Here is a 26,183-nt window from a genome sequence, read left to right on the forward strand (position 1 = left end):
AACATATTAAGTGGGAAATGCTTTTCTCAGGGTTAAACACAGAACAAAAATGGGAAGTCTTTAAAATGCTGCTTAATAAATACACTTGTCAGTATATTCCACTTGTAAGCAAGGAACGTCGTTGCAAAGCAAAACCTTTTTGGTTCAATAGAAGCGTTGGTGTTGAGGTGAGTAAGAAAAGACGTGCTTTTAAGGCTTTCAAGTTAGCTGGTACAGCCGAAACATTTATAAGGTACAAGGAGGCCAATAAATCATGCAAGGAAGCTATAAGGCAAGCAAAAATTGCTATAGAAAAGGATATTGCAGCAAGCAGTAAAAAAAATCCAAAATTATTTTTTAAATATGTTAATAGTAAAAAAATGAAGCAGGAAGGGGTGGGACCCTTACTATCAGAGGGGGGTCAGCTGGTTGATGAAAACAAAATAAAAGCGCAGATTCTGAACTCATATTTTTCATCTGTCTACACATATGAGGAATCAGTAAGTAAAGGTTTCCTTCTTAACAGTCCCAATTCTAGTAATACAACTAATGATGCATGGTTCACACATGAAGAAATTCAAAAGAGACTAGAACATGTTAAGATTAACAAAGGTTCAGGGCCAGATGGTATTCATCCCAGGGTAATTAGCGAGCTTAGCTCTGTGATTGCCAAACCTCTTTACTTAATTTTTCAGGATTCATTGAGATCTGGCATAGTGCCGAGAGACTGGCGAATTGCTAATGTGGTGCCTCTATTCAAAAAAGGATCCCGTTCTCAGCCTCAAAACTATAGGCCAGTTAGTCTGACGTCAGTGGTAGGAAAGCTTTTCGAAGGGTTAATAAAGGATAAGATACTGGACTTCATAGCAAATCATAATACTATGAGTTTGTGCCAGCATGGTTTTATGCGTAATAGATCTTGCCAGACTAACTTAATTTCTTTTTATGAGAATGTAAGTAGAGACCTCGATTCTGGGATGGCAGTGGATGTGATTTACTTAGATTTTGCTAAAGCATTTGATACAGTGCCACACAAAAGGTTACTGGTTAAATTAAGGAATGTCCTGGAACATAGTATTTGTACCTGGATAGAGAACTGGCTAAAAGATAGACTACAAAGAGTGGTGGTAAATGGAACATTTTCTAATTGGACCAGTGTTGTTAGTGGAGTACCGCAGGGCTCTGTACTAGGTCCCTTGCTTTTCAACTTGTTTATTAATGACCTGGAGGTGGGCATTGAAAGTACTGTTTCTATTTTTGCAGATGATACTAAATTGTGCAGAACTATAGGTTCCATGCAGGATGCTGCCACTTTGCAGAGTGATTTGTCTAAACTTGAAAACTGGGCAGAAAACTGGAAAATGAGGTTCAATGTTGATAAATGCAAGGTTATGCACTTTGGCAAAAATAATATAAATGCAAGTTATACACTAAATGGCAGTGTGTTGGGAGTTTCCTTAAATGAGAAGGATCTAGCGGTCTTTGTAGATAACACGTTGTCTAATTCTGGGCAGTGTCATTCTGTGGCTACTAAAGCAAATAAAGTTCTGTCTTGCATAAAAAAGGGCATTAACTCAAGGGATGAAAACATAATTATGCCTCATTATAGGTCCCTGGTAAGGCCTCATCTGGAGTATGCAGTGCAGTTTTGGACTCCAGTCCTTAAGAGGGATATAAATGAGCTGGAGAGAGTGCAGAGAAGTGCAACTAAATTGGTTAGAGGGACTTAAATTATGAGGGTAGACTGTCAAGGTTGGGGTTGTTTTCTCTGGAAAAAACGCGCTTGCGAGGGGACATGATTACACTTTACAAGTACATTAGAGGACATTATAGACAAATGGCAGGGACCTTTTTACCCATAAAGTGGATCACCGTACCAGAGGCCACCTCTTTAGACTAGAAGAAAAGAACTTTCATTTGAAGCAACGTAGGGGGTTCTTCACAGTCAGGACAGTGAGGTTGTGGAATGCACTGCCGGGTGATGTTGTGATGGCTGATTCAGTTAATGCCTTTAAGAATGGCTTGGATGATTTTTTGGACAGACATAATATCAAAGGCTATTGTGATACTAAGCTCTATAGTTAGTATAGGTATGGGAATATAGAACTTAATTAAAAGTAGAGAGGGGTGTATGTATGGATGCTGGGTTTTCATTTGGAGGGGTTGAACTTGATGGACTTTGTCTTTTTTCAACCCAATTTAACTATGTAACTATGTAACTATGTAACCCTGCTGCACTACTTTTCTTTTATTATAGAATATGTGCAAACACAGGGGGTGGTGTGGGGCTCTGGATGGGACATACATTATCAAATGTAAATGGTTTTCTTTTTCACCCTCTATAAATCTGTTGTATAACTAGAAATCTGGTGTATTTACTAGTGGAATTATTAATAAAACATGTATACAAACCATTTTCAGAGACCCAAGTTCAGCTATCTTGCCTTCACTATCGGCGATGCTGTTTAGAGTGTAAGCTCTATGCAGCACGGACGTGTCTCTTACCACATAACACTTAAACTCTGTATCCTTATATGAGTTCTGTGTAATGTGTATACTGTATTTATTGTGTGACTTGTCCTACCTGTGTGTACTTTTATATATATTGTAGTTTTATGTATATTATACTTTATTTATATTGTACTTTTATTAACTGTACAGTGTTGTGCTCCTTAACAGCACTTATACATAATAGTTATACATACGTACATGCATACATTGTTTTTGTAATGTTTTTTGGTTTCCTTAGATCAGTATGAAAAAGGGCACCTTTAGGGCGAAGGTGATGAAGATCATATATTTTTATTTGGCATTTACTATAGCCGTGTCACTGCACTTTTTAATAAGGGTGAGTAAATCATTGGATATGGCAAGGGGGTATATCATAAAATATCACTCATATTTCGGCTAGCTTCTTTGATATATGTATAACAGCCGAAAGTGTGCACTCCATTAAACAAGGTAACATGCCTGGGTGCAGGAGTCTGTAGATTATAAAACAGCACATTACACCGCACTCACTTGATAAAGGTATCTATTGACATCGAAGAGTCGGCTCAATAAATGTATAGTCTTGATAAAGGGCATATAGCCTGCCCGAAACGTCGCTGTACTGATGCTTGATTTGTAATATACACTTTTGCAAAGAATCGTGTGCTGCTTCATTCTTCTATCTGGATATATATATATATTTATGCAATATATAATTGACCAGTATGTTAAAAGTGATTTTTCGATATTATGTTTATGTTCCTTTTACATGTATGTAAAACACAGGTTGTCTATTTACATATTGGTCTGATATTACATTGGATTTGCATATTAACACACAACCCACTTTTGGGTGTGATTAATACCTATGGCTTTAAAAAGGATGTGATGGCATTGATTCATTAATGCTTGATAAAGCAAAAAAGTTGTGGAAAAATATAAATAGTATTCATATATATCCAGACAGTGGTTCCCGCGAACGATAACAAGCAGCTTCTGAGGTTCCTTGAAGTGAGATTTGGCCTCAACATGTCAAAATAGACAATTTTTATTTTTTCTCTTTCTAATATTTTTTACTTGATTATGAATTGGATATGGCAGATGTTTTGCGGGTACACTGGTTTTAGAACAATCCTCCATATTTTGTCTTTCCTTTACAGAAACTTCACAGTGAATTGGCTGCTGTGCCAGGAATCCTTCCAGCCTCCATCTCAGGACTACCTCTTAAGGCTAACCCAGTCTTCCCTCTTGCCTTTCTATATTATGGTGTCATTTATCTGTATATGTTAAGTAACTCAGGCCATCATTAGGAGACTTTGGTGAGTGCCCTGGATCTTTGTTTAGGAACTGGTATGTTTAACTAGTGTTTGTTTAAGTGTAACTTATGTAACTTAGTTGCACAGTGTGCTGTGGTATAATTGTTTATAATTAAACAGGTCCTCCACCCAAAAAAATAGCAACATACAGTACCTGGCGTAAAAGTAACACAGCATTTCAGAAAAAGAACATCATACCAACAGTAAAATATGGTGGTGGTAGTGTGATGGTCTGGGGTTGTTTTGCTGCTTCAGGACCTGGAAGACTTGCTGTGATAGATGGAACCATGAATTCTACTGTCTACCAAAAAATCCTGAAGGAGAATGTCCGGCCATCTGTTCATCAACTCAAGCTGAAGCGATCTTGGGTGCTGCAGCAGGACAATGACCCAAAACACACCAGCAAATCCACCTCTGAATGGCTGAAGAAAAACAAAATGAAGACTTTGGAGTGGCCTAGTCAAAGTCCTGACCTGAATCCTATTGAGATGTTGTGGCATGACCTTAAAAAGGCGGTTCATGCTAGAAAACCCTCAAATAAAGCTGAATTACAACAATTCTGCAAAGATGAGTGGGCCAAAATTCCTCCAGAGCGCTGTAAAAGACTCGTTGCAAGTTATCGCAAACGCTTGATTGCAGTTATTGCTGCTAAGGGTGGCCCAAGCAGTTATTAGGTTCAGGGGGCAATTACTTTTTCACACAGGTTTGGATTTCTTTTCTCCCTAAATAATAAAAACCCTCATTTAAAAACTGCATTTTGTGTTTACTTGTGTTATCTTTGACTAATAGTTAAATGTGTTTGATGATCAGAAACATTTTGTGTGACAAACATGCAAAAGAATAAGAAATCAGGAAGGGGGCAAATAGTTTTTCACACCACTGTATATTAATTAAAAAATGTTTTTCATTTATCTGTTAATATAATTGCTAATTAAAGATGGCTGTCTGTTTACTTTGTATGGACTCTTGGCGCTGACTTTTGAAGCAATTTGAAGAACTGGCTCCTGCTACACTGTAGGGCCAGGGCCACGTAGAGGAATCCACTCCTCAGCTGCTGATCTTCTATGCACCCGTATACGTTGCCTTGGGTGCAGACAGACTTGGCAGATTTCAGCGACGAATCCCAAGATTTTGCATTTGACACTGAAATCTGCTGCATCTGCCTGCACCTGAGAGAGGCAATGTATTCAGGTGGCAGCAGAACAGCAGTGGTTTCTCGAATTCTCAGTCTGCGTTTCTCCACAGGCAGAAATCCGCTGCATGGACCTAGAGAAAAGAAATGGACACTGCGATTAGATTTACAAATAAGCAAGTCCTCCATAGGTAATCATTGGGTCCTGTACATAATTCATTTTCAGCGACCAGGTCACCTGGGCAGAGGGTCCTGCCAGCAGGTTGAATGAGGCCCCAGTGGAATAAAAATGCCTTATGGTTACAAGTACTTGATCCACTCAGCAACACCCAAGTAAGCCATAAACATACCAATGACCCACCCAAATCCTGCCCATTGAACCCCAATCAATTTGTGACCCACAGATAGCATCTTTGCATGTCTTGGGGTCCCTCTCTGCCACAAGACACCACTCCAGATGGTGGTTGCTTAGAATTACAGTTTCTTTTATTATGCAGTTTTTGTACGGAGCTTTTGTACCCATTGATTTCTCAGATTAATCTACAAAAGGAAGTTTTAAGAATACATACTTTATTTTATTTTTTAATATTTTTATTTCTTGCAGTGGGACTCCTGTAAGCACTGATAACAGGGTGGAGGAGGTTCTGATAGGGGAAAGACCAGAAGTTATCTACCACGTGGTACAAACCATTTTGCTGGGCTCTCTTGCCATGGTATTTGAAGGGTAAGCCAGTTCTGTTCATCATCAGCATTCATTTTAACCTCATTTGCTTGGACAACAGTCAGTCAGGAAAAGGATGTCTCTGCCTTTTTCTAATCTTGGAATATGTGGTTCAGCAACAACTGAAGCTGACATATCCCACATTTAGCAAACAATATTAGCTATACTGTATTATAGTGTTGTGTAATGAGAATGCAATTCTATTAGTCTGTTACCCTTAAAAAATCTTTTCTAGTGCTCTCAGAAGTAGTATTGGTATCAAGTTATCAATGGAATTCAACTAAGGGAGGCCAAACAAAGTGCGATAAACTCCAGAAGTGAATGACAGCTGTCAGTCAAAATCCCCTCAAAACATTTAAGGAAATCGAAACCCCTAATTTGCATACTTAAATATAGGGATGCACCCAATCCACTTTTTTTGGATTCGGCCGAACCCCCGAATCCTTCGTGAAAGATTCGGCCGAATACCGAACCGAATCCGAACCCTAATTTGCATATGCAAATTAGGGGTGGGAAGGGGAAAACATTTTTTACTTCCTTGTTTTCTGACAAAAAGTCATGCAATTTCCCTCCCGCCACTAATTTGCATATGCAAATTAGGATTCGGATCGGCTGGGCAGAAGGATTCGGCCGAATCCGAATCCTGCTGAAAAAGGCCGAATCCTGGCCGAATCCCAAACCGAATCCTGGATTCGGTGCATCCCTACTTAAATATGAGCACTTTTGCCAAAGATACATCTTCGGTCATCTTCAGAAATTTTCATCTATTTATGTGTGTCTATTTATATTCATATATTGCTACTTGTGCACACAGAGCTGTACAGCAGAAAATTAAATTAATGGAGAAAATAGGGGTCAATACAATAATAAGATGAAGTGGGTGGACAAGTTTAGTGATTGTCATTGCCTAGTAAGTGCCTGTACTGGATCAAATATCAGAAAAGTTGCCTTCCATTCTCCAGTGCTGTAAAATCAAATGACACCAAGGGTTCCATTGGGTTCAGCTGAATACTAAGGATCTGGCTAAATCTTGAAAAGAATCCTGGATGTGGCGCAGCCCTATTCAGTTGATTCACTTGCTTATAAACGCCAATAGCAGAACCTTCTCAGTGATGTGGCATCTGCATGACCGTAAAATGGGTTGAAAATTTCATTGTTCCATATGTGAATACAGGATATTAACCAACAAATGTGTTTAGTGTTTAAAATAATTGTTTTTACAGTACCATTATATTCCACAGCACTTTACAGAGAAAGTTCATCACTCACATTGGTCCATGTTCCAGAGGAGCTTACAGTCTAATGTTCCTTTGGCATGTGCAATTACATACAAAGACAACTCTCTATACTGGAACACCCTATAGAAACCACACCAACAAAGACATACAAATGGTGCCTTTGTTGGAGTTCAGTACTGTGCACAGTCTCTATTCTTACATAATTGTTTAAAGGAAGAGTAACATCAAAAAAGCGTTTTACAGTAATGCAAATACAGTGTTGCCCTGCACTGGTAAAACTGGTGTGTTTGCTTCAGAAACACTACTATTGTTTTTATAAATAAGCTGCTGTGTAGCAAAGGGAGCAGCCATTCAAAGCAGAAAAGGCTCAGGTTACATAACAGATAAGCTCTGTAGAACACAACGGTGTTATGTGGTATCCACTATTCAGGGTCTGACCACATGGGCAGATTCGGGGAGATTAGTCGCCAGGCGACAAATCTCCTCTTCTTCACAGCGACTAATCTCCCCGAATCTGCCGTTGTGGCCAGACCCTAAACCTGTGCCATATAGCCTTTTTTCAATTTCCACCATTGCTACACAGCAGCTTGTTTATATGAACTATAGTAGTGTTTCTGAAGCAAACACATCAGTTTTACCAGTGCAGGGCAACACTACATGATATTTTCATTTCTTTAAAACACTTTTGGTGTTACAGTTCCTTTAACAGATCATATGTGCCACTCAAGTAACGTAGCATTATTATCAATATAGCTCATTCATGCAATGATTTTTATCATTACCCAACTTTGTTTAATATATATACTGATGTTTTGCTTTAAGAATGAAGTATCTGTGGACCCCCTATGTCTGCATGCTGACTGCTTTTGGCCTGTGCTCTCAAGAACTTTGGACAAAGCTTTTCAAGTGGATTTGTGCAGCCTGTTATGTTGGTAAAGCAAGTGGTGGCGGGGCTGCCATACTGCTTCTGCTATTGAAATTTAAAAATATGCATTAACTGTTGTTGCCCATTTATTTTAGGAAATAACGTGTAGTCTTCACTTTTGCAGGCTTTTGTTTTAAGTGCTGCAGTTGCCATGGTCATTGGTCTCAGCTTGTGGAGAGAGGTAAGGGAAAAAAACACATGTAGGCATATGGTTTAGGCAAAATGTATTTAATGAGACTTCTAGTTCTGGTTTATTAACCAATTTTCTGAAGTCATCTACACCTCATCCTAGTCATCATATACTGCATCTTTTAAACATTTCAGTGTTTATTGTTGTTGTTATTATAATTAACATTTATTTCTATAGTGCCAACATATTCTGCAGTACTGAAGTGTTTATTTTCTTGTGGGTGTGTGTATGGGTAACAATGAGAAGGAGAAGCTATAAAGGATGCAAGAATGGGCAAACGGGGTCTCCAAAGTGGCATTCCAGGTTACAAGGGAATCTTTTGGTGGGCCCCAGCTTAGCCAGAAATATATTAGAGAGGCATTAATGGCGGAGCGTCCATCGCAGCTATTGAGTGATGTCGGTAACTTTGTCCGATACTTTGTGTGCACAGAAACGTTACCCGCTCGCAGCGCTGACAGACTGTTCACAGGAGGCCATTGTGATAATATCAAACTTCGGCTTTTTTGAAACAATACACAGTGGTGAAATTGTGGTGGGTGTACTGCAAACTAACGTGTTTCGTGCCCCCAAACACTGGGCACTTCTTTAGAGGAACGCTCGAGCAGTCACCTCAGTCATCAGCTGGCCTCGAGCAGCCACCGCCTTCCTTGGCTGGATCCCCGCCTCTAGCAGTCACCTCAGTCCTCAGCCGGCCTCGAACGGCCACGGCAATCATTGGCTAAATATCTGCCTCATGCAGTAACCTCAGTCCTCAGCCGGCCTCGAACAGCCACTGTCCATCTCAGCCGGATCCCAGCCTCGAGCAGTCACCTCAGTCATCAGCCAGCCTTGAGCAGCCACCGTCATCCTTGGCTAAATCTCAGCCTCGAGCAGTAACCTCAGTCCTCTGCCGGCCTCGAACGGCCACTGCCATCCTTGGCTAAATATCTGCCTCTAGCAGTCACCACAGTCATCAGCCGGCCTCGAGGGGCTACCGCTGTCCTCATCTAAATCCCTGCCTCGAGCAGTCACCACAGTCATCAGCCAGCCTCAAGCAGCCACCGCCATCCTTGGCTAAATCTCTGCCTCGAGCAGTCACCTCAGTACTCAGCCGGTCTCGAATGGCCACTGCTGTCCTCAGCTAAATCCCTGCCTCTAGCAGTCTCCACATTCATCAGCCAGCCTGGAGCAGCCACCGCCATCCTTGGCTAAATCTCTGCCTCTAGCAGTCTCCACAGTCATCAGCCAGCCTCGAGCGGCTACTGCTGTCCTTGGCCAAATCTATGCCTCGAGCAGTCACCTCAGTCATCAGCTGGCCTCAAGCGGCCACCGCCTTCCTTGGCTGGAATCCCTGCCTTTAGCAGTCACCTCAGTCCTCAGCTGGCCTCGAACGGCCACTGCCATCCTTGGCTAAATCTCTGCCTCGAGCAGTCACCTCAGTCCTCACCCGGCCTCAAATGGCCACTGCTGTCCTCAGCTAAATCCCTGCCTCTAGCAGTCAGCACAGTCATCAGCCAGCCTCGAGAGGCTACCACTGTCCTTGGCAAAAGCTATGCCTCGAGCAGTCACCTCAGTCATCAGCTGGCATCGAGCGGCCACCGCCTTCCTTGGCTGGATCCCTGCCTCTAGCAGTCACCTCAGTCCTCAGCCTGCCTCGAACGGCCACTGCCATCCATGGCTAAATCTCTACCTCGAGCAGTCACCTCAGTCCTCAGCCGGCCTTGAATGACCACTGCTGTCCTCAGCTAAATCCCTGCCTCTAGCAGTCACCACAGTCATCAGCCAGCCTCGAGCGGCCACCACTGTCCTTGGCAAAATCTATGCCTCGAGCAGTCACCTCAGTCATCAGCCGGCCTCGTGCGGCCACCGCCTTCCTTGGCTGGATCCCCGCCTCTAGCAGTCACCTCAGTCCTCAGCCGGCCTTGAACGGCCACTGCCATCCTTGGCTAAATCTCTGCCTCGAGCAATCACCTCAGTCCTCAGCCGGCCTCAAATGGCCACTGCTGTCCTCAGCTAAATCCCTGCCTCTAGCAGTCACCACAGTCATCAGCCAGCCTCGAGCGGCTACCGCTGTCCTTGGCAAAAGCTATGCCTCGAGCAGTCACCTCAGTCCTCAGCCGGCCTCGAACGGCCAATGCCATCCTTGGCTAAATCTCTGGCCTCAAGCAGTCACCTCAGTCCTCAGCCAGCCTTGAATGGCCACTGCTGTCCTCAGCTAAATCCCTGCCTCTAGCAGTCACCACAGTCATCAGCCAGCCTCGAGCGGCTACCACTGTCCTTGGCAAAATCTATGCCTCGAGCAGTCACCTCAGTCATCAGCCGGCCTCGAGCGGCCACCGTCTTCCTTGGCTGGATCCCCGCCTCTAGCAGTCACCTCAGTCCTCAGCCGGCCTCGAACGGCCACTGCCATCCTTGGCTAAATCTCTGCCTCGAGCAGTGACCTCAGTCCTCAGCCGGCCTTGAATGGCCACTGCTGTCCTCAGCTAAATCCCTGCTTCTAGCAGTCACCACAGTCATCAGCCAGCCTCGAGCAACTACCGATGTCCTTGGCAAAATCTATTCCTCAAGCAGTCACCTCAGTCATCAGACGGCCTTGAGCGTCTACTGCCGTCCTTGGCTAAATCTTTGCCTCGAGCAGTCACCACAGTCATCAGCCGGCCTCGAGCGGCCACCGCTTCTTTGGCTGGATCCCTGCCTCTAGCAGTCACCTCAGTCCTCAGCCAGCCTCGAACGGCCACTGCCATCCTTGGCTAAATCTTTGCATCGGGCAGTGACCTCAGTCCTCAGCTGACCTCGAATGGCCACTGCTGTCCTCAGCTAAATCCCTGCCTCTAGCAATCACCTTAGTCATCAGCCTGCCTCGAGCGGCTACCGCCGTCCTTGGCTAAATCTATATCTCGAGCAGTCACCTCAGTCCTCAGCCGGCCTCGAACGGCCACTGCAATGCTTGGCTAAACCTCTGCCTTGTGCAGTAACCTCAGTCCTAAGCCAGCCTACTGCTACACTATAGTTTTTTTGCAGCCACTTACCTTCTTTGCCTCACGTTGATGGAGCCAGCACAATGTGTGTCTCTCTTCCAGGCTTGTCTGGTGTATTTGACTCCAGCAGGATGTAACTAGTTTTTACTGGCTCTTACCTTTATGACATCGCAATAGCGACAGTTATCTCATCATTGAAATGACGTGATGAGACGGCAAGCAACATTGTGACACCACTTTATAGCAACTGTAACCACAACATTGCCTGCTTCTCATTGCTAAACTGTATTCGCTCTGCCTCTCCTGCTTATTCCTAGATGGATGCACATAATAACAATAGATTTTATCATTTGATTGCACTGTGATCGGTCTGCAGTGCATGCAGATGTGATCCTGCCATAGGACATACAATAGTATATGCTTTATGGCAGTGCTGAACTGAGAAAAAAAAATAAAACTGCTGCTAATGTATTACTGTTTATTTTTTAAGTGTATGTTGGGATTATGGAAGTTGTTGTTCAACAACACAATTGAACCCCATTATGCTCTGTGCTTGTTTGTATAATACACTCACAGACGCAATTATATCTGCTCCCGGGGCAATATGGGCAGTTATACAGCCCCCTGTTTGTGCCTGTATTCACGGGGCACGAGTACCGACCCCAGGCCCAGTAAAGCCTTATAGTGGCCCTGCCTGGTCCTGCTATAGGACACAAACGTTACCCTGCCATGTCTCTTTCTCACTTAAACCCGTTCAATAATGCAAGGGTCAGATACTGGCTAAAGTGATCAGAGCGAAGTCGTACAGATATTATTTCAACAGTTTACAGCAATGTTGCTGCTGAAGTAGAATTTTTTCAAGCTGAATGTGTGAGTTGCAGTTGAAATTGACATGTTACATCTCCCGAGCTGGTATTTTACATAGATCTATTGACTGGACTCAGCGCACTGCCCATCTCTCTACCAGGGGAGTTCAGTGAATGTGAGGCCAACTCCCCCTACTTGTATCAGTGATAATTCCCCCTACTTGTATCAGTGATAATAACTCCCCTACTTGTAGCAGTGATAATTCCCCCTACTTGTATAATTCATAACTGTCAGGTGAGGCAGCGAAGCAAGAAAGTCTGGGCTAGGGGAAGGCAGAAAACTTTAATTAGACCTTTCTGCTCCCCACTGCCCCCATTGTTGCACCTTGGCAAGTGCCTCTTCTGCCTTCCCCTAGTTCTGTCCCTGACCACCAATGTGTTTTTTAAACTTGTAATGGGGGCCATGGCCACATGCACTTTAGAGATGCAGACAAATTTTAAGTAGGTGCAAGTGGCCTTTTTTACTGTGGGGTGATGTGGGTGGGGCCTGGGACAGGGCAGGCGGGGCCTAAGGTTGCACATCACTGGCACAAACCCAATGAACACGTCAGTGCATGTATAGGAATGACTGGGGGCAATTAGTTCTCCCTTCTATTTAAATTAACACACTGCGGGTACTTACAGTATAGTTTAAATTAAATTGGGATACTGTCGGTTTGACATCCCCAGCCCACACCTATATAGAGCCTGGCACAACACTCATCGATGTGACCCAACTGGAACTATTGGGAGAACAAACAAGGATTTACATGAGCATATAAAAGTGCTCGGTGACTTATAAAATGATATAAATGACAGCAGGGGGTACAGTAGTCACTATTTTTATATATATGCTACTGCTACACTATAGTTTTTTGCAGCCACTTACCTTCTCTGCCTCACGTTGATGGAGCCAGCACATTGCGTGTCTCTCTTCCAGGCTTGTCTGGTGTATTTGACTCCAGCAGGGGTGCTGGGGTACAATATGGTGTATATTAGTAGGTACAGCATAAGTTTGCTCATAGTCTGTACAGAGAGATCCCATAAAACTATGGCAACATAGGTATTCCCTGTACTAAGCACAATTCAGCAGAAACAGCCCCTAAGTTTGCTCATAGTCTGTACAGAGAGATCCCATAAAACTATGGCAGCATAGATATTCCCCTGTACTAAGCACAATTCAGCAGGAACAGCCCCTAAGTTTGCTCATAGTTTGTACAGAGAGATCCCATAAAACTATGGCAGCATAGGTATTCCCTGTACTGAGCACAATTCAGCAGAAACAGTCCCTAATTTTGCTCATAGTCTGTACAGAGAGATCCCATAAAACTATGGCAGCATAGGTATTCCCTTGTACTAAGCACAATTCAGCAGGAACAGCCCCTAAGTTTGCTCATAGTCTGTACAGAGAGATCCCATTAAACTATGGCAGCAGGCCCGGACTGAGAATTTAAATAGGCCCTGGCAATTCATGTACACTTCAGCCCACATAGAGGCCCAAACAGCTCCCACCAGCCCACAAAAATACTGATTTTCTATGGGACCTTATAGCAGCCCCTCTGGCATTTGCCAGAACCCGCAGATTGCCAATCCGGGCCTGTATGGCAGCATAGGTATTCCCTGTACTAAGCACAATTCAGCAAAAACAGCCCCCTAAGTTTGCTCATTGTCTGTACAGAGAGATCCCATAAAACTATGGCAGCATAGGTATTCTTCCTACAACAGGAAGGTTTTATTGTAGTTTTTAAATTATGCACTCCATGGTTACATATACAGTGAAAATGAATACCTGTGCTGTGTGTCTTTTATTTGAACTCCAGAAATGTATTTTATAATCCATGGTTCTGCGCACACATCTGTACAGCGGTCGCTAAAAGTTGCACAAAATATTTTTTTGTGCACATAACCTAAAACAAATTAGAGGGAACACTGTCCCCAACTGGCAGCAGTTATGGGATAGAGGGAAAGGCAGTGACTATTTGCCACCCACCCTGGAACCCCGTGCCAGACAACAAAATTCTGTCTAGGGGGCCCCACCGAAATAGTTCCAATTGGCCCGCAGTTGGTAAGACCAGTCCTGGCCATAACTGTCCCTGTGAGTCTTCGCGGGACAGTCTTGCATTTGACAGCCCATCCCGCTGTCCCAGATTGTCAGTTTAATGTCCCGCTGCGCTGTGCAGCTCTCATGTCTTCTAATGCTTCAGAAGAGGAGACTTCTAAGGGTCAGTCCACACGAGCAGATTCGGGGAGATTAGTCGCCCCAGTGACAAATCGCCTCTTCTTCGGGGTGACAGTCTCACCGAACTGCCTTCCCCTGCCCATCCGCCAGCTAAAATGAAAATCACCTTCGGCAATGCACATGCGGCATTTAGTTTTCTGAAGTCGCCCGAAGTTTCCTTCAGGCGACTTCGGAAAATGAAGTGGTAAAATTAAAATACAGTTTAAGCACAGTTCTGCGAGGATTTTGTAAAAGGACCTCAAATGTTTTCTTATTCACGGGTCTGGAAACAAGATCTTATTTTAGGTTTTTAGTTCCCCCATGCCATCAGGGAGAATGTTTCCTGGATCTTTTTTTCCATGCTGTGGCCTTAATTAAACATAATGTTCCATTGTTTAGTAGCATCTCATATTCATACCCCCCCAACTATAGGATATGTAGAGATCAAGCATTTACTGTATTTCCCTCACAACACACAGAGTTCACATGGTGCTGAAAACACAACCATTAGCATATAAAGGCTACCTGGAAGCCTTTTCATAGTCTGTACAGAGAAAAGGAAAAGGGGTGTGTTTTTTGTGAAATGGGTGTGACTTCTGGGGGAGTGGCCATAAAATGGGCATGGTCAAACATCACCGCTCTGCTCGCGGCACAACTTTTTGACCCTCTTTCTTGTTCTCAAATGTTGGGAGGTATGCTCGATATGTTTATGGCAGAGGCCACTGTTGTAGGGAAAAGCAATAACTAAGCCTCGGTTACCAGCCCATCTTGATAAACATGAAACATTTGTGCATTATTATGTACCGTAGCTGTACGGCACAGTGGGACAGGTGGGCGCTCTCTAAATGATATCAAACATGGCTTTCATTTCAATCTCACTCTGCAATAAAACGTGAAGGAAATGTCCTGCACTTTGTATGCTAATCAGAAAGCAATTTGATCTGACTTCATTTCAGATCCAGATTACATGCACAAAATGTCAACAAATGTCATATTTTAGCATTTCCGTGCCCGCGAGCAAAGGGTAAGAAATCATGAGACGATTATCTGCCCCCTTGTTATTCACCCTTTACATTCAGCAGCAAGGCTAACCGCTTTTTTTCCTGCTTGCAGTTGCCTTTACAGGGTGACCTTGGCTCCCAGCATCACAGGATCCCCGTTGGGAAGATGAATATTGCTAAAAGCAAAAAGGAATACATACCTTGATCAATCATTGTTTTATGGAAAGTGTTACTCTTCCTATATTGCCCTACTTTCACCATCTTGCTCAACCAACTCTCAGTCATATTTATTTTAATTGGAAACTTGCTACTTATGGTGGATACTGGTGCTGTCTGGGTGGTATATTTCCCTGGGGAATACCAAAGTCAGAATTCCCAAGTGATGCCTTTTTGGCAGCTCTAGAGGCTGCTGATCTGCAAGGACTTTTTGATGGCAGTGGTCAACCCTAAAGGTGGCCATATACAGGGAGATCCGCTCGTTTGGTGAATTCACTAAATGAGCGGATCTCTCCCCGATATGCCCGCATTAAGGTTGGCGATGTCGGGCTGATCCGATAGTGGGCCCTAGGGACCAACGATTGGATCAGAATTTAGGCGATACAGGTGGTCGGATCGTGGCATCGCATCAACGAACAGATGCGGCTGCGATCCAACGGGATTTTTTACCCTGCCCAATCGGCATCTGGCTGACCTTCAGCCGGACAGGGGTGCTTCTACTAATGAGGCGAGTTGAGGCTGTCGCTTCAGGTGGCAGCGCCCCACTAGGTACTAGGGGCAGCAAAAATGCTGCTCATGGTACTTTAAGAGTGAATTTCTGGGGGAGGGGGGCAGAAGCAACTGCTGCTGCCTCAGGCAGCGAAGGGGCCAGGATCGCCCCTGCAGCCGGAGATCGATCGGGGACGCCTGTCGGATGGCCCCTCACACGGGCCAATAAGCTGCTGACTCGGTCTGTCGGCAGCTTTTATGGGCACCTGTATGGGGGCCTTTAGAGAACCATGTTGGCGACAGGGGTGGTGAAACCCAAAATGATAAAATAAACTAATAAGCACAGGTCTGTCTTTAGTTGTGGTGGATTCTAGGGCAATACTTATATTATAAAATATTCTATTTATATACTATAAAGGACTGTCAACGATAAGGTCCTTCAGGTGTTGCTGAAATACAGTCCCAGGTCTCCTAACATTTGTTACTGTTACTGTGTTGCTATACTGTTAATATATTGCCCAACTGTCCCACACTCTTCCCATCTACAGCTGCTGGGCCCATTTTGCACTTAAAGGAACAGTTCAGTGTAAAAATAAAAAATGGGTAAATAGATAGGCTGTGCAAAATAAAACATGTATCTAATATAGTTAGTAAGGCAAACGTGCAATGTATAAAGGCTGGAGTGACTGGATGTGTAACATGACATAACAGAACATTACTTCCTGCTTTTCAGCTCTCTAATTCTGAGTTAGTCAGCGGTGCTCATTTATAATCACTGGGCAAATATGCACCTGGGCAGTAACTCATTGCAGCCAGTCAGATGATTGCTTTCAGTGCTCAACCTGCAGCTGGCTGAAAAAAGCTAATCACTGATTGGTTGCCATGGGTTACTGTCAAGGGTCAAATTTGTCCCAGTGACTTTATGGGGGGGGCACATGAGACATAATTGTTCAGTGAGTTTGTAATTGATCCTCAGCATTCAGCTCAGATTCAAAAGCAACAGTTATGACCCATGTGCCCCCCCCCTCAAGTGTCTGATTGGTTATTGCCTGGTAACCAATCAGTGGAAAGCAAGAGAGCTGAAAAGCAAGAATTAGTGTTCTGGCTATTATGTTACACATCCAGTCACTCCAGCCTTTATACATTACATTTTTGCCTAACAAACTATATTGAAAACTTATTTTATTTTGCACAGCCAGGGTCGGACTGGGCCAGTGTGGCACCGGGAAAAAACCTGTTGGGAACCCGGCACTTGTGCTGGACCAGCCCCCGCTGGGGGCGGCAGGGGACCCGGAGGGGGGCCCTGCGACAGCAGCCCTGGTGCACAGCCTATCTATTTACCCAGTTTTTATTTTTATATCAAACTATTCCTTTAAAAACAGCTCTGCATAATCCACTTTAAGATTTGAAACAGCAATACATGGAATTTTTATGCCAACCGCCAACTCATGAGGAACATCAACAGAATGTGTAAAATTGCCTCTAAATGAAGAAAAGTTCTTACATATCAACTTGTTTATTTTTATCCTTGCCCTTTTGTACTTTAATCCGCTGAATTTAGTAGAATATAACACTTTAACATCTTGAGTTGCACAGAAGTCCCTGGAGTCCAAGTGGTTACTAAAAAGATATTGCCTTTAAAAAAAGCGAGAAGTTACCATTCATAATTGAGTCAACATCGATTTACAGCAAATCTGCCTTTTTCACAGACTTTAGGGTGTCTTGTTTTTTGAAAAAAAATGTATGGCTTGTGTAGTGTGTTATACTGCTTTCATAATACTACTCCATAAGCTTGGCACTTGCATGAGGCTCACGTACTAATGTTTCTTTCCCCATGGTCCTGTGGATAATTTTAGCTACGAATAATTGTTGCTTCCTGTCACGTAACGTGTGACGTATGACCAACTAGCACACACAGGGAAATACCAGACTTGTAAGAAGGGTTTACACAGGGGTTTATTTCAGACATACAACAAGCAGTAGCTCAGGAACACGGCATTAGTATATGAACTCCCCCAAGTCCAAAACACTCCTGGTCCGAAACAAAGAGCCTCCCTTGGAGCAATCCACTCCAAGATGCACACGCCCTCCAGGCAAATCCAAATCCAAAGTCAGGGAGTTCCTTTGGGCAATTTCAAAGGGGTAAGGAGCAAAGTTCCTTTGGGTAAATCCACAGAATAACCATACCTCAAGGGGATCCAGGTACAAACAGTCCTCTGGGAGGTAGGGAGATCCAAACTGTTGGAGGGAGACTTCCTGCCTCAGCCAGGATAAACTCCAAGGAACCGCAGAGGAGGGTGACCTGCCGCAGCCAGGTTACACCCCAGACGAACAACAACAACTCTCTAGCCCTCCCCTCTGGTATACCTGGCCTGTTCCCCACCCCCTAGGGTTGATTGGCTGGGAGGCCGGCCTTGCTTCTGGTTAACCCCACCCAAGCAGTAGGGATGTAGCGAACGTCGGAAAAAAAGTTCGCAAACATATTCGCGAACTTGCGCAAAAATGCGAGCGGTTCGCGAACGGTTCGCGAACCCCATAGACTTCAATGGGAAGGCGAACTTTAACATCTAGAAAAGACATTTCTGGCCAGAAAAATGATTTTAAAGTTGTTTAAAGGGTGCAACGACCTGGACAGTGGCATGCCAGAGGGGATCAAGGGCAAAAATGTATCTGAAAAATCTGCCTGTGTGTGCTTGGAAGAGATAGTGTAGGGGGAGAGCTGTTAGTGATTTCAGGGACAGATGATAGTAAGTTTGCTGGCTAGTAATCTGCTTGATACTGCTCTGTATTGGAGGGACAGAAGTCTGCAGGGATTTGAGGGACATTTTAGCTTAGGTAGCTTTGCTGGCTAGTAATCTACTGTTCTCTTTAAACAACTGCCATACGTTGACCTTGTAGGCATTGTTTGCCCAGTTTTTTTGGACGCAGCCACTGAAGCACAGTTGCCAGAAAAAATATGCCATATAAATGCTGAAAATAGTAATTTTTCGCCATACGTTGACCTTGTAGACATTGTTTGCCCAGTTTTTTGGTTGCAGCCACTGAAGCACAGTTGCCAGAAAAAATATGCCATATAAATGCTGAAAATAGTCATTTTTTGCCATACGTTGACCTTGTAGGCATTGTTTGCCCAGTTTTTTTGGTCGCAGCCACTGAAGCACAGTTGCCAGAAAAAATATGCCATATAAATGCTGAAAATAGTCATTTTTTGCCATATACGTTGAGTCAACGTATGGCAAAAAATGACTATTTCAGCATTTATATGGCATATTTTTTCTGGCCTCTGTGCTTCAGTGGCTGCGGCCAAAAAAACTGGCAAACAATGCCTACAAGGTCAACGTCGTTGACCTTGTAGGCATTGTTTGCCCAGTTTTTTGGCCGCAGCCACTGAAGCACAGAGGCCAGAAAAAATATGCCATATAAATGCTGAAAATAGTCATTTTTTTGGTCGCAGCCACTGAAGCACAGTTGCCAGAAAAATTATGCCATATAAATGCTGAAAATAGTCAATTTTTTTGGTTGCAGCCACTGAAGCACAGAGGCCAGAAAAATTATGCCATATAAATGCGAAAATATAAATTTTTTTGGTTGCAGCCACTGAAGCACAGAGGCCAGAAAAATTATGCCATATAAATGCATGAAAATATGCATTTTTTTTGGTCGCAGCCACTGAAGCACAGTTGCCAGAAAAATTATGCCATATAAATGCTGAAAATATAAATTTTTTTGGTTGCAGCCACTGAAGCACAGAGGCCAGAAAAATTATGCCATATAAATGCTGAAAATATGCATTTTTTTGGTTGCAGCCACTGAAGCACAGTTGCCAGAAAAATTATGCCATATAAATGCTGAAAATATGCATTTTTTTGGTTGCAGCCACTGAAGCACAGAGGCCAGAAAAATTATGCCATATAAATGCAGAAAATATGCATTTTTTTGGACGCAGCCACTGAAGCACAGTTGCCAGAAAAAATATGCCATATAAATGCTGAAAATAGTCATTTTTTGCCATACGTTGACCTTGTAGACATTGTTTGCCCAGTTTTTTTGGTTGCAGCCACTGAAGCACAGAGGCCAGAAAAAATTAAACCAGTAGGGTTTGCACCCTAGTTTGTAACGGTGGCGGAGGGAGGAGGAGGACGCTAAAGGACAGCTGTGTGTGGAGTCATGAGGCTTGAAGAGAAGGACAGCTGCATAGAAGTCAGAACAAGTCTTCCGGCGTGCAGTAACCCTCCGAGATCCACCCCTCATTCATTTTAATAAAGGTCAGGTAATCGACACTTTTGTGACCTAGGCGAGTTCTCTTCTCAGTTACAATCCCTCCTGCTGCACTGAAGGTCCTTTCTGAGAGCACACTTGAGGCTGGGCAAGACAAGAGGTTCATGGCAAATTGTGACAGCTCTGGCCACAGATCAAGCCTGCGCACCCAGTAGTCCAGGGGTTCATCGCTCCTCAGAGTGTCGATATCTGCAGTTAATGCCAGGTAGTCCGCTACCTGCCGGTCGAGGCGTTCTTTGAGGGTGGATCCAGAAGGGTTGTGGCGCTGCCTTGGACAGAAAAACATTTGCATGTCTGACGTTACAGACTGGCCAAAGGGCTTTGTCCTTGCAGGTGTGCTCGTGGCAGGATTACTGGCACCTCTGCCCCTGGAATGTTGATGAGTTCCTGAAGTGACATCACCCTTAAAAGCATTGTACAACATGTTTTGCAGGCTGGTTTGTAAATGCCGCATCTTTTCGGACTTGTGGTATGTTGGTAACATTTCTGACACTTTATGCTTGTACCGAGGGTCTAGTAGCGTTGCGACCCAGTACAGGTCCTTCTCCTTAAGCCTCTTGATACGGGGGTCCTTCAACAGGCATGACAGCATGAAAGACCCCATTCTCACAAGGTTGGATGCAGAGCTATCCATCTCCGCTTCCTCATTATCAAGGACTGCATCATCCACGGTCTCCTCCCCCCAGCCACGTACAAGACCAGGGGTCCCCAAAAGGTCACCACTAGCCCCCTGGGAAGCCTGCTCCTGTTGGTCCTCCTCCTCCTCCTCCACAAAGCCACCTTCCTCCTCTGACTCCACTTCTGGCACCTCTCCCTGCGTTGCAGCAGGTGCCTGGGTTCGTTCTGGTGATTCCGACCAGAAATCGTGCGCTTCCAGCTCCTCGTCACGCTGGTCTACAGCCTCATCTGTCACTCGTCGCACGGCACGCTCCAGGAAGAAAGCGAAGGGTATTAGGTCGCTGATGGTGCCTTCGGTGCGACTGACCATATTTGTCACCTCTTCAAAAGGTCGCATGAGCCTGCAGGCATCGCGCATAAGCACCCAGTAACGGGGGAAAAAAATCCCCAGCTGTGCAGATCCAGTCCTACCACCCAGTTCAAAAAGGTACTCGTTGACGGCCCTTTGTTGTTGCAGCAGACGTTCCAACATAAGGAGCGTTGAATTCCAGCGAGTCTGGCTGTCAGAAATCAAACGCCTGACTGGCATGTTGTAGCGCTGCTGAATGTCAGCAAGGCGTGCCATGGCTGTGTAGGAACGTCTGAAATGGGCCGACACCTTTCTGGACTGGGTGAGAACGTCCTGGAATCCTGGGTACTTGGAGACAAAACGTTGGACTATTAAATTTAACACATGTGCCATGCAGGGCACATGTGTTAAATTGCCTAGTCTCAACGCTGCCAACAGATTGCTTCCATTGTCACACACCACTTTTCCGATCTGCAGTTGGGTGGGGTCAGCCACCGATCGGCCTGTGACTGCAGAGATGACAGGAGTACAGATCCGGTATGGTTTTTGCTTTCCAGGCACGTCATCCCCAAGACAGCGTGACAACGGCGTACCTGGCACGTCGAATAGCCTAGGGGAGCTGGGGGTGCACAGGTGTGGAGGAGGAGAAGGAGGACCCAGCAGCAGAGTAAGAAGAAGAAGAAGACGAGGTAGAGAGCGATGGAGGAGTAGAGGTGGTGGCAGAACCGCGTGCAATCCGTGGCGGTGACACCAACTCCACTGTTGTTGTTGAGCTACCCATTCCCTGCTTCCCAGCCATTACCAAGTTCACCCAGTGGGCAGTGTAGGTGACATACCTGCCCTGACCATGCTTGGAGGACCATGCGTCAGTAGTCATATGGACCTTTGGCCCAACACTAAGTGACAGAGATGCGGTAACTTGGCTCTGCACATGTTGGTACAGGTGTGGTATTCCCTTTTTAGAAAAAAATTGCGGCTGGGTACCTCCACTGCGGTGTCCCAATTGCTACAAATTTGCGGAAGGCCTCAGAGTCCACCAGCTGGTATGGTAAAAGCTGCGGGCTAAGAGTGCAGACAAGCCAGCTGTCAGACGCCGGGCAAGGGGTGACAGTCAGACATTGGCTTCTTACGCTCAAACATGGCCTTCACAGAAACTTGGCTGGTGGCAGATGACTGGGAATGGGAACAGGTGGTCAAGGTGGAAGGCGGAGTGGAGGGTGGTTCAGACGGGTCAAGGAGAGCAGAGGTAGAGCAGTAAGATGCTGGACCAGAAGGAGTGTGGCTTTTAGTTTGCCTGTTGCCTTTGAGGTGTTGCTCCCAAAGTGCTTTGTGCTTGCCGCTCATGTGCCTTCGCATAGAAGTTGTACCTATGTGGCTGTTGGGCTTACCAAGGCTCAGTTTCTGACTGCACTCATTGCAAATTACAATGCTTTTGTCAGAGGCACACACATTAAAAAAATCCCACACTGCTGACTTTTTGGAAGTGTGCGATCTGGCGGTAACAGTAGAAGTTGGCGGCATTGGCGGCAATGGCGGGTGCGTTGGCCGGCTGAACACAGGTGCCGATACATGTTGTTGCCCTACTGATCCCTGCGGGCTGTCCTCCCTGCTTCTTCTAAGTCTTATTCTCCTACTGCCTCTCTGACTCTCCGTCTCTCCATCTGAACTACCCTCCTCTTGCTCTCTTCTACTAGGCACCCACAAAACATCAATCTCCTCATCATCATTCTCCTCAGATGCATCAATTTCTTCTGACACATCACAGAAGGAAGCAGCAGCGGGGACCTCCTCCTCATCACTCATTATGTCCATCTCTATCGTGTTCTCTGCCAGAATTAAATCTGGTGTAAGGTCCTCATCTCCTTCATCTTCTTCTGGCAATAATGGTTGCGCATTACTCAGTTCAAGAAACTCATGGGAAAATAACTCCTCTGACCCCAGTGAAGAAGGGGCACCGGTGGTGGAGGAAGTGTTACGTGGGGTGGCCATAGCAGTGGAGGATGAGGAGGATGTTGTGGTAAAGTTAGAAACGGTAGAGGATGGGGTGTGCTGTGTAAGCCAGTCAACTACCTCTTCAGCATTTTGGGAGTTCAGGGTCATTGGCTTTTTAAAACTGGGCAATTTGCTAGGGCCACAGGATTGCATAGCAGCACGGCCCCTAGCACGGCCTCTGCGTGGCGGCCTGCCTTTGCCTGGCATTATTTTTAAAAAAACAACAACAACAACAAAAACTCAGTTGGTTTTTCTGGAAACGATAATACACACAGCTAGATGGCGGGTTGAAGAAAACAGTGTGCAAATAATGCCTACAAGGTCAACGTATACACTACTACAGCGGTGGATACGGATTACGTAAAATATATGAATGCTGCTTGAAAAAAAGTAACTCAAGTGGTTTTTCTAGAGACGATAATATTATCAATATTTAGACAAAATGTGAACAAGCTCACACAGCTAGATGGCGGGTTGAAGAAAACAGTGTGCAAATAATGCCTACAAGGTCAACGTATACACTACTACAGCGGTGGATACGGATTACGTAAAATATATGAATGCTGCTTGAAAAAAGTAACTCAAGTGGTTTTTCTAGAGACGATAATATTATCAATATTTAGACAAAATGTGAACAAGCTCACACAGCTAGATGGCGGGTTGAAGAAAACAGTGTGCAAATAATGCCTACAAGGTCAACGTATACACTACTACAGCGGTGGATACGGATTACGTAAAATATATGAATGCTGCTTGAAAAAAGTCACTCCGGTGTTTTTTCTGGAGACGGTAATATTATGGATATTTAGACAGAATGTGAACAAGGTCACACAGCTAGATGGCGGGTTGAAGAAAACAGTGTGCAAATAATGCCTACAAGGTCAACGTATACACTACTACAGCGGTGGATACGGATTACGTAAAATATATTATGGCTGCTTGAAAAAAGTCACTCCGGTGTTTTTTCTGGAGACGGTAATATTATGGATATTTAGACAGAATGTGAACAAGGTCACACAGCTAGATGGCGGGTTGAAGAAAACAGTGTGCAAATAATGCCTACAAGGTCAACGTATACACTACTACAGCGGTGGATACGGATTACGTAAAATATATTATGGCTGCTTGAAAAAAGTCACTCCGGTGTTTTTTCTGGAGACGGTAATATTATGGATATTTAGACAGAATGTGAACAAGGTCACACAGCTAGATGGCGGGTTGAAGAAAACAGTGTGCAAATAATGCCTACAAGGTCAACGTATACACTACTACAGCGGTGGATACGGATTACGTAAAATATATTATGGCTGCTTGAAAAAAGTCACTCCGGTGTTTTTTCTGGAGACGGTAATATTATGGATATTTAGACAGAATGTGAACAAGGTCACACAGCTAGATGGCGGGTTGAAGAAAACAGTGTGCAAATAATGCCTACAAGGGTCAACGTATACACTACTACAGCGGTGGATACGGATTACGTAAAATATATGAATGCTGCTTGAAAAAAGTAACTCAAGTGGTTTTTCTAGAGACGATAATATTATCAATATTTAGACAAAATGTGAACAAGCTCACACAGCTAGATGGCGGGTTGAAGAAAACACTGTGCAAATAATGCCTACAAGGTCAACGTATACACTACTACAGCGGTGGATACGGATTACGTAAAATATATTATGGCTGCTTGAAAAAAGTCACTCCGGTGTTTTTTCTGGAGACGGTAATATTATGGATATTTAGACAGAATGTGAACAAGGTCACACAGCTAGATGGCGGGTTGAAGAAAACAGTGTGCAAATAATGCCTACAGGGCAAATAATGCCTAAAAAGGTCAACTTATACACTACTACAGCGGTAGTAAAATAAAAAAAGTAAAATAAAAAAAAAATGAATATTAAAAAAAAAAAATTAAAGTTGGTGCTGCTGAACTACTAGGAGCAGCAGATTAGCACACCAGTCCCACTCCCCAACACTGCTAGACTAATAGCACTGGGCTCTTATAGTAGTAGTAGTAGTAGTAGTAAAACAACAAAAAATAAATAAAAGCAGTCCTTACAAGGACTACTGTTATTGCAGCAGTCAGCAGATGAGATCAGAAGCAGGACAGCTGCCCACTGCAGCTACATACAGAGCACTGCAGTAGAAGGTAGATTACTAGCCAGCAAAGCTACCTAAGCTTAAATGTCCCTCAAACCCCTGCAGACTTCTGTCCCTCCAATAACAGAGCAGTATCAAAACGATTACTAGCCAGCAAACTTTCAACTGTCCCTGAAATCACTAACAGGCAGCAGCTCTCTCCCTACACTATCTCTTCAGCACACACAGGCAGAGTGAAAAAACGCTGCAGGGCTTCGGTTTTTATAGGGAAGGGGAGTGGTCCAGGGGAGAGCTTCCTGATTGGCTGCCATGTACCTGCTGGTCTGGGGTGAGAGGGCAAAAAAAAGCGCCAACAATGGCGAACCCAAAATGGCGAACGTCGCGCGACGTTCGCGAACTTCCGGCGAGCGCGAACACCCGATGTTCGCGCAAACAAGTTCGCCGGCGAACAGTTCGCGACATCTCTACCAAGCAGGTCTGATTGGCAGGGGCCCTGCTGCATCATTAGGGGAGGGGGAAATACCTTGGAGGGGGTTGTCCAGCTCTTCTGGAGGGCTATCCTGGGAGCTCCTTTGTTTAAAGCTTTTTGGCGGGAAAGTAGAACAAAGAAGAAACACCATCTTGGATTGTATGTGTACTAGTCAGTTAGCTGTTGATAAAATGGGACCAGTAGAAGGGGATTTTGGTCACACTCAGTATTTGTCACACTTCCTATTTTATTTTTTAATTCGAAAAGCAGCATTTGGGACAAGGGCTGAAAAGCAACAGTTTGCTTGCGTTGTTAAGCAAATGCATCATATTGACAAGACATTTTATTTCCATCTTGCTGCCAATCAGTAGATCAGAAAGAGGATACATTTAGGCAATAAAAGATCTTTGTTTGGTAGCATGCCTGCTTATGCAATAAATATACGCAGCACATTGATTTTTCATTTATTTCTTCTTTTGCCCTCTTATAAATTTCATTATTCCAGCATTTAAAGCCCTCAGGATTCTGCAACACACTGAGGCTTTGTCTCATTTAGTGTGGAAAATTGACTATAAGGGATATAATGAGGTGTCTGTCCTATAAAATACATTTTCTTTGAATTGTGGGATTATATTTTTGTCGAGTAGCATAAAAATGCAATTA

The 26,183-nt window shown here is 44.3% G+C and overlaps 1 pseudogene; it reads left to right on the forward strand.

The window, feature by feature from the left end:
- The window catches only part of LOC108718595, a 43,454-nt pseudogene that overhangs the window by 9,931 nt on the left and 7,340 nt on the right, over nucleotides 1-26,183 (forward strand).

The sequence above is a fragment of the Xenopus laevis genome, chromosome 6L, assembly GCF_017654675.1.
Source record: "Xenopus laevis strain J_2021 chromosome 6L, Xenopus_laevis_v10.1, whole genome shotgun sequence".
Classification (NCBI taxonomy): Eukaryota; Metazoa; Chordata; class Amphibia; order Anura; family Pipidae; genus Xenopus; species Xenopus laevis.